The sequence below is a fragment of the Mesocricetus auratus genome, unplaced genomic scaffold (genome assembly GCF_017639785.1).
Source record: "Mesocricetus auratus isolate SY011 unplaced genomic scaffold, BCM_Maur_2.0 Super-Scaffold_100014, whole genome shotgun sequence".
NCBI classification, from domain to species: domain Eukaryota; kingdom Metazoa; phylum Chordata; class Mammalia; order Rodentia; family Cricetidae; genus Mesocricetus; species Mesocricetus auratus.
In genome coordinates this window covers 20,132,198-20,145,453 of record NW_024429197.1, presented here as the reverse complement: position 1 = coordinate 20,145,453, position 13,256 = coordinate 20,132,198, and positions in this window count along the sequence as shown.

Below are 13,256 nucleotides of genomic sequence, written 5' to 3'. Positions count from 1 at the left end.
GCTCTGTTCGCTTTGTGACCATAGATGGTCAGGTCTGTGGCCGCGTGAAAGCTTCCGCCCCGAGGCTTTGGAGTCCTTCCTCCCATCCAGCGGGGTGTGGTCCCTGAGAATGAAATGGGCAGAATTAGAGATCCTGTTCCACTCCAAAAAATCTTGCTTTTGAGGCGTCCTCGCTCCAGGCTACGTATGCTCAGGTGGCTGCTAACGAGTCCAAGAGCGACTGAGAACTGTAACGGCAGCCTGCAGGGCAGTCTTCGCCTCCCTGCCTCTTAGAAAGGAGATCATGTCTTTGTTTCCTCCGGACTTAACACTTTCCAACCGCTCATTATCCTCCCACAAAGATTTATTTCTAGAAGAAAAAAAAATGGCCAGTGCTGTGCTATGGTTCTTACCCCTTAGACTGAATGACTGACAGCTCTGTGTTCAAGTTGAATGCAGGTGTTATATGCCAGAGTCAATCACTCAATAAATACAGTTCTTGTAATAATAACTACCATTTACTGCGCACTGACTACATGCCAGGCTTGCGCTGAGCGCTCAAACCATTTTCATTTAAACCTAATAGCAATTCTCTGCGGTAGGTGCCATTACATCCTCGGAGCTTCAAATGAGGAAGCTGAATAACTTGCCAAGGTCACAAAATAGATGTTGGAACTTTGAAGGGAACATACATCTGACTCTTAAAACCAGTGGGTTTAATTAACCCCAGTGATAGATCGATCTGGGATCATTTAAGACATTTGGATGCCTCTGAGTCTAGACGCAGGTAGGTTCCATTCCTGACTTGAGCCCTTTACTAGGGGCCTGACTTCGGACAAGTTGCTTTGGACAACTTACTGGCCTCTACCAATTCTATGATCCTAGTATGTTTAAAAGAGAAATAGCAACATGACAAACTGACCGAATAAAAGTATATTTAAAATATGTACATTTGGGGAACTGGCATAGTGACTCTTGCTTTTAGTTCCAGCACTCGGGAGGCAGAAGCAGGTAGATCTTTGTGAGTTCAGGGTCTGCCTGATCTACACAGAGTTCCAGACCAGCATGGGTTACACAGTGAGACCCTGCCTAAACAAACAAATACAGCTGGGCTGGAAAAAACGACTCAGTGGGGTGGAGACTCCTGCTGTAAAGGCTGTGACTTGAACTGGATCCCCCAAGACCCACATGATGGAAGGAGAGAAGACCCCCATGTAACTTCAGTGCCCACATACAACTTCTCATACCGTTGGCTGACCTGGAGTTTACCATGTAGACCAGACTAGCCTCAAACTCAGAGACTTGCCTACCTCTGCCTCCCAAGTACTGGAATTAAAAAATGTACAGCTCAATATTTTTTTAAATTTAAAAGTATATATGTACATTTAACTAAAACTATCCTTTTTTGTTTTTGTTTTTTTCAAAATAGGGTTCTCAGGCTGGCCTTGAACTCACAGAGATCTGCCTGCCTCTGCCTTCCAAGTGCTGGGATTAAAGGTGTGCTGCCACCACCACTGGATCAGAATTACTGTCTTAGCATCAAAAGGTTAGACAGGTATGGTGCATACCTACGGTCTCGGCTCTTGGGAAGCTAAAGTAGGAAGATTCTGAGTTTGAGGCCAGCCTGGGCTACATAGCAACAACTCGTCTGAAAACAAAAAAAAAAGGGGGGGTTAAATTTAAGTGTGTATGAAGCTCAGAACCAACAGCCCCTCCCCCTAATCTATTTCACCCTCCTGCATCTCTTCCTTGACTAGGGACAAGAAATGTACAGAGCAATACGTGCATCCAAGAGCAATAGGAGAAAGAGGAAGACAAAGGAATGAAAAGGGGCCAGTGAGATGGTTCATGGGTTAAAAGTGCTTTTGTAAGCCTGAAGATCCACATAAGGGAGGAAGGAGAGAAGCATACTCCCAAAGCTGTTCTCTGACCTCCACGTACTTGAAATGGCATGTATGCCCACATACATACATGCATAATACATAAATAAAACACCATTTCCTTACCTATAAAACTGGAATGATAATTCATGAGCGTGAAATGAGAAGTAGAAGCAATGACTTTTTTGAAGTCATTTTATAAAATGATTATAGAAAATAATCTGGGTGATAGTGATACATGCCTTTAATCCCAGCACTTGGGAGGTAGAGGCAAGAGGATCTCAGAGAGTTCAAGGCAAGCCTGATCTACAAATAAAGTCCCAGGACAGCCAGGGCTGCACAGAAACCCTGTCTTGGGGGAAAAATTATTATAGAAAATGAACATACAACTTAAAACCTATACCCTAAGAAACTTTTGAATGCATATATAGATGCATGCACTTGTAACTCCAGTCACAGATAGAATAAAAAACATTACCTGCTATGTATTTGTCTATATCTTGAAGGAAATGTATTCAGGAGGACAAATAAATATGATCCCTTACAGTACATTTGGTCCCCTGGGACTACCACTGGAATGCTTGTGTTCCTCTAAAACGCACATGAAAACAATCTCAGCCAATAGCAAGTGATGGGATTCTTAGGATGTGATTAGGCTATGAGGACTGCCCTTGTGGATAGCATCACATCAAAGCCTTTAAAAGGCTTGAAAGTTATGTACACTTTGCCCTCCTACCTTCTACCCTAGAAAAACTTGGCAACAAGATACCATCTCAGAAGCTGGGATTGACCTGTGAAGCAAGCTTGTTTCTAATTTAAATTAAAAAAAAAAGAAAGAAACCATCTCAGAAGCCCAGAGCAGGACCTTTTCAGACATCATGAGGACTTCCAACCTTCCTCCAGAACTGTTAGAAATAAATGTATATGATTTATAAACTATCCCGTCTCAAGCACTTTACTATAATAGCTGGGAAAGGGCTGACATCACTTAATATTGCATTCCCTCCTCAGTGAGCACTGTTGGGATGTCCTTGCTTGTTTGTTTGCTTTGAGACAGAGTCTCACTATGTAGCACCGCCTAGCCTGGAAATTACTATATAGACCAGACTGGCCTCAAACTCACAGAGGTCTACCTGCCACTGCTTCCCAAATGCTGGGTACAGTTATCTTTGAATGTCTTTCTCTCCCTATTAATTTCTTGCTCCCTGTAATTCCTTGTGTGTCTGGCACAGAATTGATAATAAATATTTATGGGAGAAATCTGGCTAAATGAAAAGGATAGGAAGGTGGCTCTGCGACTTGGGGTGTAGGTGATGGGAAATGAGAGCAGGACAGGATTTGGGCTTGCAGGCTTTGAGTTTCAGACCTCAAACTCTAGCCTGGGTAGGAAAGGGAGGAAAGACATGTGCTCAATGAGTTTACAGGGAGGAGTTGCAGCACTCTAGATGTTATCACCTTTTTTTTCTTTTTCTTTCTTTCTTTCTTTTTTTTTTTTTGTTTGTTTGGAGGGGGCTGGGTTTCAGCACATTCTAGATCTGCAGGATCACTTTGTCTCTCTGGGGTGGGAGGAGGGTGGTACCCAAGTCTCCTTGTCTCTCAGGGTTTCAGACACAGAATTCTGACAGTTCATCTGGAGCACTTCCCAGCCTGGCTCACAGGACAGCATGGATCCCTGCAGCCTGGCTCAGAGGACTGTGCATCTGTGTAGCCTGGCTCAGTGCCTTCGTGCATTTGGGCAGATCCTGTATCCTCTGCCAGGAGGGGCTGATGGCAGACAACAGTCTTTGGAGACTGTCGTCTTTCTCCCCTTCCAAAGGCAGGGGCTCCAGGCTGCAGCTTGAGAAAGGGTCCCAGGCTACACTTAGGAGTTGCCAAAAGAAATAGCAAAGATGAAATGTGGTGGTTAAATTCTGACTTTGGGGTCACATTTGACCTGAAGATGAATCCCAACTCTGCCGCTTACTATATGATCTCAGAATTATCCTCACTTAACCTCCAAGAAGGAAATTCATCCCCAACTAATACGAATGATATAAATTAAGAAAGAAAATTTATACAGTATATAAAAACAGTTGGCTCCCAGGAAACAATGAATGCTAACAGTTAGTACTCAGAACAAAGGACCCATTGTCTGTACCCCTGGTGAAGGCCACCAGAGAGCAAAATAGGATCTGAAGTGTCAACCTACTGGCTGGTGCCACCAGAACTGCCACTACTATATCACCAGAAAGATTCTCTACAGTCCCTACTTACTTTTATGGCCATCTTTTGGTTCAGGGTCAAGGATTGTGGCTGCAAATGAGACTAAAATAAATCAGGAATCTAAAATGCCTTTGCCTACAAATAACAGAAAACCTGGCTGCAATAACATTTTTTCAAAAAATAATGTTTTAATGGTTCAATATCAAAGCCAGTATCTTCTGACCCCTCCCCCTTGCCATGCTTTTTTTTGTTGTTGTTGTTTTTTGTTTTTGTTTTGTTTTGTTTTGTTTTTGAGACAGGGCCTCATGATGTAGCCTTAGCTGACCTGGAATTCATCTACCTGCCTCTGCCTCTGGAGTACTGGAATTAAAGGCGTGTGTCTCCGTACTCCCTGGCTCCCATCTTACCCTTTTCAGTTATAAGTAAGATACTGCAGCCGAAGCTGTCATACTTAAGGAAAGAGGAAAGGGAAGAGGCAGTGTCTGAAATTGGAAAGCTAAAGTTTTCTCAAGAACCCACAAAGCATACCCTGTTTCCGGTCTCATGGCCAGATCTCTTGGTGAACCGAGTTCAACTTCCCTGTCTGTTAGAGGGACCTTTCTGAGTTTCATTTCACAGTGTTTCCGAGGGTCCCCAGAGGTCCTGAGTTCACTGGCCCATAGTTATAACCACTCACTCACTATCTTAGTCAGAGTGTCTATGGCTGCAATGAAACATCATGACCAAAAAGCAAGGTGACACGGAATGGGTCCTTGCGTTTCCATATTGCAGTTCATCATCTAAGGAAGTCAGGACAGGAACTCAAACAGGGCAGGATCCCGGAGGCAGAGGCCATGAACAAGCGCTACTTACTGACTGGCTTCCCATGGCTTCCTCAGCCTGCGTTCTTATAGAACCCAGGGCCACCAGCCCAGGGATGGAACCTTGTAGCATTTCTCAATTAAATTTCCCTCTTTTTAGATACCTCTGGTTTGCATGTCAAGTCGACATAAGACCAGCCAGCACACTCACAAATTCTGTAATGACTTTTCTCTCTTCTTTTGTCAGGCTAAAGATGTAACCCAGTTGGTAGAGTGCTTGCCTAATATGACTGAAGCCCTGAATTTGGTTCTCAGTACTGCATAAGCCAGATGTAGTGGCACAAGCTTATAATCACAGCATTAGAGAGCTAGGGGAAGGAGGATCAGACATTCAAGGTCATCCTGGGCAACAAAGTGAGTTCCAGGCTAGAATAACATGCATGAGACTGTCTGTAAACAAACAAACAAACCGGACAACTCAAACTCATGTGAACTCACTTGTCTTTGGGAACTCCAAGAGATGGTTTAGTGGGCAAACATACTTGCTGCGGAAGCCGAGTGATCTGAATTTGATATCTGGAACCTACGCAAGGGGGAAGGAGAGAACTGACTCTACAAAGGAGTCCTCTGACCTTCACATGTGTCCTGTGGCACGTGTCCTGTGGCACGCACCGGTGTCCCTCCAACCTCCAAATAGACCCACCACTAGTATAACGGTAATTATAGTTCACTTTTTAAAAGAAAATGGAGGGGCCAAATAAATGGCTCAGAGATTAAAAAGCACTTGCTCATCTAACAGAGGACCTGTCAGGGTTTGGTTCCAAGCACCACACTGGGTGGGTGGCTCATAAGCATCTATGGTTAAATCCCCTTTGGTCCCTAGTTGTGACACTATTTTGAAGACTGTGGAGCCTTTCAGAAGTGGGTCCTGACTAGTGGAAACGGATGAGAAGTGGATCTTTGAAGCTTATGTTCACCCATGGTTCTAATTTGCCTTCTCTGCCTCTTGGGTGGCTGCCATGTGAGCAGCTCTGTCACATGATCCTCCCCACCATGACGGCCACAGCACGTTCCTGTCCCTTTCTGTTATGATGGACTAAGATCCCTCAGAAACTGTGATCCAAAGGGAATCTTTCTTCCCTTAAGTTGTTTCTGGCGAGCAGTTTGTGACAGCAACGCAAACACATTGCCCAAACATATGAAGGGGATGCAGGGGTTGACAGTCCAGTGAGGATGACAGATGTACGCTACGCTAGACCTTTTTGGGTGCCCAATATCAACATATACCCTTCTCCCTATTCTAACACTTCAAGAACCAAAACAACCCAAAAACTGCAAACAATTCCTTTATAATCTAAATAGCCTGTCCCACGCCCACTTTCTACCCTACATGTGGAATCAGTGAAAAGCCCCTTCCACTGTTCATCCAGCAAGGAGTCCAGGATCTCCAGATAACAACCATGCTTCTTCCAGTTCCATAATGACCCCTCTCCCCATGCTCTGTCCACTACGGACTTTAAAGTTAGCCACTCCAGCATGCCACATGTGCTATATGGGCCTAGGGAAGGAGGAGAGAGTTAGGTACAATACAAAAATATTAAGCAAAATACCAAGACATTTTCCTGTGACTGATCTCAAGGCCTCAGTCAGTAGCTTTAACTGCACATCCCCTCCTCATTCTATCTTCTCTTTGTCTTCATCCAACACCTCAGTTCAGTGAGGTCATAGCAATGGAAACAGAAGGAAGGCATGAAATAGGCGTGTCATGTCCTAGGAGCCCCAATTCCGCAGTAGTACATATCCCTGTGTTTATATTGGATCAAATAGGATGCATTCTACATAGCTTCTAGTTGGGACAATAGCTGAGTTTTTCATATGTGGACCAAATCAGTCTTTATCCATACCTCCCCCTTCTGTCTCTCTCTCCCGCTTCAGGTGTTTGTGTGTATGAGGGAGGGGAGGATGATGGGAAGGTCAGTGTCAGGAGTCTCCATTTTATTTGCCTATTTATTAATACTTTATTATTGTTGTGTGTGTATGGGTGTTTTGCCTGCATGTATGTGGGTGCACTGCATCCATGCCAGATGCCAGAAGAGGGCACTGGATGCCTGTCAAGAGGGTGTTGGGAACCGAACCAGTGCTCTCAGGTGCTGAGCCATCCCTTAGCTCATCCACTTTCTTTTTTAACACAGGGTCTCTCACTGAACCTGGAGCTTGCCATCTTAGCTAGGCTGGCTGATCACTAAGCCCTGTGATCTGCCTACATCCAGCCTAGGGCTTACTGACACACACCCAATGTCCAGCTTTTATCTGGGTGCTAAGGAGTGTATAATATTCCCATGTTCTTTCGTTAATTTTTTTAAAGATCTATTTATTATGCATGCAGTGTTCTGCCTGCCTGTTTGCCTGCAGGCCAGAAGAGGGCATCAGATCTCATTATAGATGGATGTGAGCTGTGTGGTTGCTGGGAATTAAATTCAGGACCTCTGGAAGCTCTAAGTCATCTCTCCAGATCCAAAAGTTCTTTTTGTTTTGTTTCAAGAGTCCTGGAACTCACTTTATAAATCAGGCTGGCCTTGACTGTGTGTGCCACCACTGCCCAGCCCATTAACTTTTTAGACAAGGTCCCACTGTGTAGCCTAGACTAATTTCAAGCTCACTACGCAGCTCCTGGAATTCATGGCAGTCACTATGCAGCTACTGGAGTTCATGGTAGTCCCTCTGCCCAACCTGCAAAATGTTGGAATTACAGGTGTTAGCCAGCATGCCAGCTGACAATTTCTTTGTTTGGTAATACACCTGCCCTTGTAACCAGAGGTATGAACGCAAGAAAGGTTTTGCAGCCGTTTTTCCAGGAGATTTGCAACATTTTCTAGTGTGTGTGTGTGTGTGTGTGTGTGTGTGTGTGTGTGTGTAAATACTCTCAATGTGGCTAATTTTAACCCATCAAAGCTTCATCACTAAATATAAAGCTAAGAGATTGCACTGTGATACAGTGGAATAAGGGCTCCCCAAAAATGAATTCTAGAAGTTGTCACCATGCTACCTTTTGTGGCAAACCAGAACTTGCAAATGGGATTAAATTAAGGTGGGGAGAGCATCCTGGATTGTCCAAACAGTCAAACATAACCATATGGACCGGTAAAAGAGAAGGAGGGAAGACAGATTTAGTGATGGATGTGGCAAACAGCACTAAAGGTATAGCTCTGTGGTGGAGTAAAGCCTTGTGTTTGGGTTCCAGCAGGAGGTGGGAATGAGTGAGGATGGGGTGGGGTAGGGTGAATAAAACAACAAAAAACATCAAAACAAGAGCCGCGGTGGCGGTGCACACCTTTAATCCCAGCACTAGGGAGGCAGAGGCAGGCGGATCTCTGTGAATTCGAGGCCAGGCTGGACCGACAGCCTCCAAAACAATACAGAGAAACACTATATCGTAAAAAAAAACAAAAAAAAATCAAAACAAGAAAAGGAAAGAGAAGTCAGTCTTGGTGTCAACAAGCCTTTAATCCCAGCACTTGAAGGCAGTGGCAGGTGGATCTCTGTGAATTTGGAGCCAACCTGGTCTACAGAACGAGTACCAGGATAGGCTCCAAAGCTACACAGGAAAAGGACAGGAGCTGGCTGGTAGTGTTGTCTGGCCCACTCAGAGTTCAAAATTCAATCCAGTGTTGAGGGGGGCGGTGTGGGGGGAAGGGCACAGTTGTTTGGTTGGTTAGGGAATGGAGCTGACACATAATTACCTTCCTCAACTACAGCTTTATTGGGAGAAGGGGCCTGGATCCTCTTCTCAGGGTGGATGCTGAGGTGAGACAGCTTTAAAAAGAAAAGTACAATGTATCAAAAACAGGAGGAGAAGACCATAAAGGAAAGGAGAGGATTCCCTTTAAAACCTGGAGCTCTACTAAGCTAGACAGCTGAGAGGAAGTAAAAGGACAGCCATCATGATGGAACGATGGGGAAGGCCCAGAGAAGGAACCTTCAGAGAAACCCCCAGAACAAAGGAAATATTTGACTTTTGTATCTGTTCTGGGAAGCAGGAAGTTTCATAACAAGAATAGCCTATGTGACAGGGAGAATGGAGGAGTCCCCAATGGGTAGGACCTTGGATTAGGAGTTGTAAAATCACAGGCTTGGGGCTGGGAAGATGGCCAAGCAGTTAAGAGCACTTACTACTCTTCCAGAAAACCCAAGTTCAATTCCCAGCACACAGGTGACTTTAACCCCTGGAAAGGGGGGTGCACCCACACACACACATACTACACACACACACACACACACACACACACACACACACACACACACACACACACCACGATGGAAAATAAATTAAAACGAACCAGCAAACAGCACAGGACAGATTGAAGAGACCACACCCTCACCCAGCCGGCTGCTTCAGCAGCCATGACACGCTACAGAAAAGACCCAGCAAAACAAAGGCCCCCAGTGACATGCGCCGAACTTCCAACCTTGCCCCTCACTAGGAAGCCAGATACCGTCCATGTGGCAAGGAACCAAACAGAAGTTAGCTGGCGGACTCTGGAATGCAGAGCATAGCAACCGCCCTGGGAGGGCCTATAGGCCATAGCAACCTACCTGTTGCAGTTGACCAATCAACTCAGGACAGGTTGTCCAAGCCCAGAAGTGCACCAATCCTGAGATTGTTGTGGACCCCCAGGCACTTCCCTTGCTCACCCCAATAAATTCCCTGCCTGTCAGTCTCTCTTCTCCCCCCACCCATTGCATCAGATGGACTGAGGAACCCAGTTAAATACAGACTCTTTGCTTTTGTATAGGATTGTATCTCTTGGTAATTTGGGGGTTCAGAATTTGGGCACAACAAGATGAACTTCTTAACTCTCTGTCCCAAGAGACCTGCAGGAGAGATCTGGCCCTCTAGAGTGACCAGCACCTTAAGGGGGTGGCCCATGGGAGGGGGGTGGCAAGAAGGGAGGAGGAACAGATTTCCCTACAGACCTTCAGAAGGAGCCCAGGAAGGTGTGGTTTGGATACAACAGTAACAAAGATGATCACAGCGGTCAAATTTGCTTAAAAAAAAAAAACTTTTAAAGTCTTTAAAAAGAAAGGACAGGATCAGCTTTAGCTACCGGCTCAAATACACAGCGCAGCCTTGAGTATGTACCCGCTTGTTTTGCCTTCTTTACCTGCCACTTCACGTTTTAGATTTTACATTTTATGTGTATGAACATTATGCCTGAATTTTGTTTGTGCACCACCTGTGTGCCGGGGACCTGTGGAGGCCAGCAGAGGGCGTGGACCCCTTTGGAAATGGAGTTACAGGTGAAGGAGCTCTTCTGGCGTGCACTGTCGTAAGATCGGCAACTTCTGTTTTCCCAGTCATCGCTAAAGTTGGAGACTGCTCGATGCAATCGAGTCTCCTAGCCACCTGTGCTCACGCCTGTCCTTTGCTGACAGTCATCCAGTATTTGAGCTGCCATGTGGGTGCTGCGAGTCAAACCTGTGTCTTCAGCAAGAGCAGGAAGTGAGTGTTCTTAACCTCGGAGTCATCTCTCCAGCCCAAATCAACGGTTTCTTCCCCTTTTCAGAGCTCCCTATAGATGTACGTATTGTTGCTGTGGGGGTGGGGGTGTTTTGTTTTGTTTGTATTTGGTTTGGTTTGACTTTTTGTCGTTTTGTTTTAAGAGTAAGCAGTCAGGGTTTATTTCAGCAGGTGAGGAGGTAAAAGCAGAGGAGGACATACTCCCAAGCCTGAGGGCAGAGCAAGTCAAGAAACTGACTGTGTAGACCAAGCAGCCTTGAGCTCACAGAGATGGGTCTGCCTCTGCTTCCCCACTGCTGGGATTAAAGGAAAGGTGTGCGCCACGGGGGAGGATGGGACGACTCTTTTTGTTGTTTTGTTTTGTTTTTTGAACCGGATTTCTCTGTGTAGCCCTGGCTGCCCTGGAACTCTGCTCTGTAGGCCAGGCTGTGCTCGAACTCAGAGATCTGCCCACCTCCGCCTCCCGAATGCTGGGTTTCTTTTTTTTTTTTTTTTTTTTTTTTTTGGTTTTTCCATACAGGGTTTCTCTGTATTGTTTTGGAGGCTGTCCTGGAACTTGCTCTGTAGACCAGGCTGGCCTCGAACTCACAGAGATCCGTCTGCCTCTGCCTCGCGAGTGCTGGGGTTAAAGGCGTGCGCCACCAACGCCCGGCTCGAATGCTGGGTTTCTTAAAGGTTCCTTCTTAGGTCCTTTATTTCTTGTTCTTCCCAGTAATGGCGCAACCTTGTTTTTAATTATTATCTTTATCCCAACATCTCTCTCTGGAGTGTCTGACTTACTTAGGTAAAGCTTTACTTTTTTGAACATCTTTTCGTTGCTGGGATTGACGTTAGCCAGCACACACTTAAATTGCCACAAGATGGCAGCCTTGCCAATTCTGGCTTCAGGGAGACCTGTAACCCGCTCCTTCAAGATGAAAGAAGTTTCTGAATAAGACTTAAATCTTAAGACTTTTTGAGATCCTGCTCAATTTTAATATATTAGAAGCTTTTTAAAATTTTTGCAAAAATTGGATTTATCCCCTTTTCAGATAAACTGAAGTTGACCTTAGTTTACTTGCTCAGTCAGGGTCTAAATTTGAAATCAGAATTTCTGATTCCAAAAATGGGTGATAATCCTCCCATTAAGTGAGTAAATTTTGTTCTGCAATGGTGTTACTTAAGTTTTTGTTTTAAATTACAAGTTAGAGAAAATTACTGCTGGTCTGACAGAGCAAAGCAGCCAGACTAACAAGAACAAAGATGGACTAAAGACCCACTTGTGGGGCTGGAGAGGTGGTTCAGGGCTTAAGAGCACTGGCTGCTCTTCCAGAGGACCTGGGTTCAATTCTCAGCAAGAGGCAAGGGCAGGCGGATGCCTGTGAGTTCCAGAGCTGCTCTACAAAGCGAGTTCTAGGACAGCCAGGGTTGTATAGTGAGATCCCTTCTCAAGAGAGGGAAGGGGAAGAGAGTAAGGAGGGGGGAGGGAGGAGAAGAAGGAGGAGAAAGAAGGGAGGAGGAGGAGGAAAAAGAAAATGGCTCTAGTGTGTACTCTCTGCTGATTAAAGATTTAAAAGGCAAAGAGAAAATCTCAGACACAGCAATAGGCAACAGACTTTGTTCACATGAAGAAACATACACATACAAGCACACATGCTCTTAGAATGTGACAGTATGTAGAAAGTATGCTCAAGAAATTGAGATCAGGGGCTGGAGAGATGGCTCAGAGGTTAAGAGCACTGGCTACTCTTCCAGAGGACCCAAGTTCAATTCCCAGCACCCTCATGATGGTGGCACACACCTTTAATCCCAGCACTCAGAAGGTAGCAGCAGGTGGATCTCTGTGAGTTTGAGGCCAGCCTGGTCTACAGGGTGAGTTTCAGGACAGCCAAGGTTGTTACACAGAGAAACCCTGTCTCAAAAAAACAGAAATATGAAAAATAAAAATAAAAACAGGACTCAGTGTTCGGCTCAGTGGTAAAACCCTTGCCTAGCATGAGTGAGGCTCTAGACTCAATTCTCAGGGCTGCAACTAAGGAACAAAACAGGAAAAAAATTTAAAAGACAGACTGAAGTCAAAGAACCAGAAGAAACCAGAAAGCACAAAGTCTCACATACCAGATTATGAATTTTGAATTATCTTTTTTTTTTAAAGACATGGACTCTTGCCGGGCGTTGGTGGCGCATGCCTTTAATCCCAGCACTTGGGAGGCAGAGGCAGGCGGATCTCTGTGAGTTCGAGACCAGCCTGGTCTACAAGAGTTAGTTCCAGGACAGCCTCCAAAGCCTCAGAGAAACCCTGTCTCGAAAAACCACACAAAAAAAAAAAAAAGACATGGACTCTCTGTCTTAATCCTGGCTGCTCTTTTTGTAGACCAAGCAAGTCTCAAATTCAGAGCTCAACCTGCCTCTGCCTCCTGAGTGCTGGGATTAAAGTCATTCACTACCACCATTCTGTGAAACCCTTACAGAGCTACTCAGTTTGATCTTGAACTCACTCTTTAGCCAAGGCAAAGCTTCAGTTTTCAATCCTCGTATCTCAGCCTGGGATTAAAGATGTGTACCACCACCGCCAGGTTGATTTTGGACTATCTTGCAAGGAAGATCATTAATGTGATGCGTCTTTATTTTTCTAATAAAACATTTGCATAGAACCCCAATATATAAAAGGTATTAAAATGGGGTCATTTTCACAGAATGGGAAATGAATGGACATTAATCTCTTGGGTTTCCTGGTTTTTCCTCTCTCTCTCTCTCTCTCTCTCTCTCTCTCTCTCTCTCTCTCTCTCTCTCTCTCTCTCTCTCGTCCTGAAGGTGGTTTACTTCCTGGTTTTCTTCTCTTTTCTAAAGCCATCCCATGGGGAAGGGGTACAATAAACGCAAAGCGATAGAAAAGGA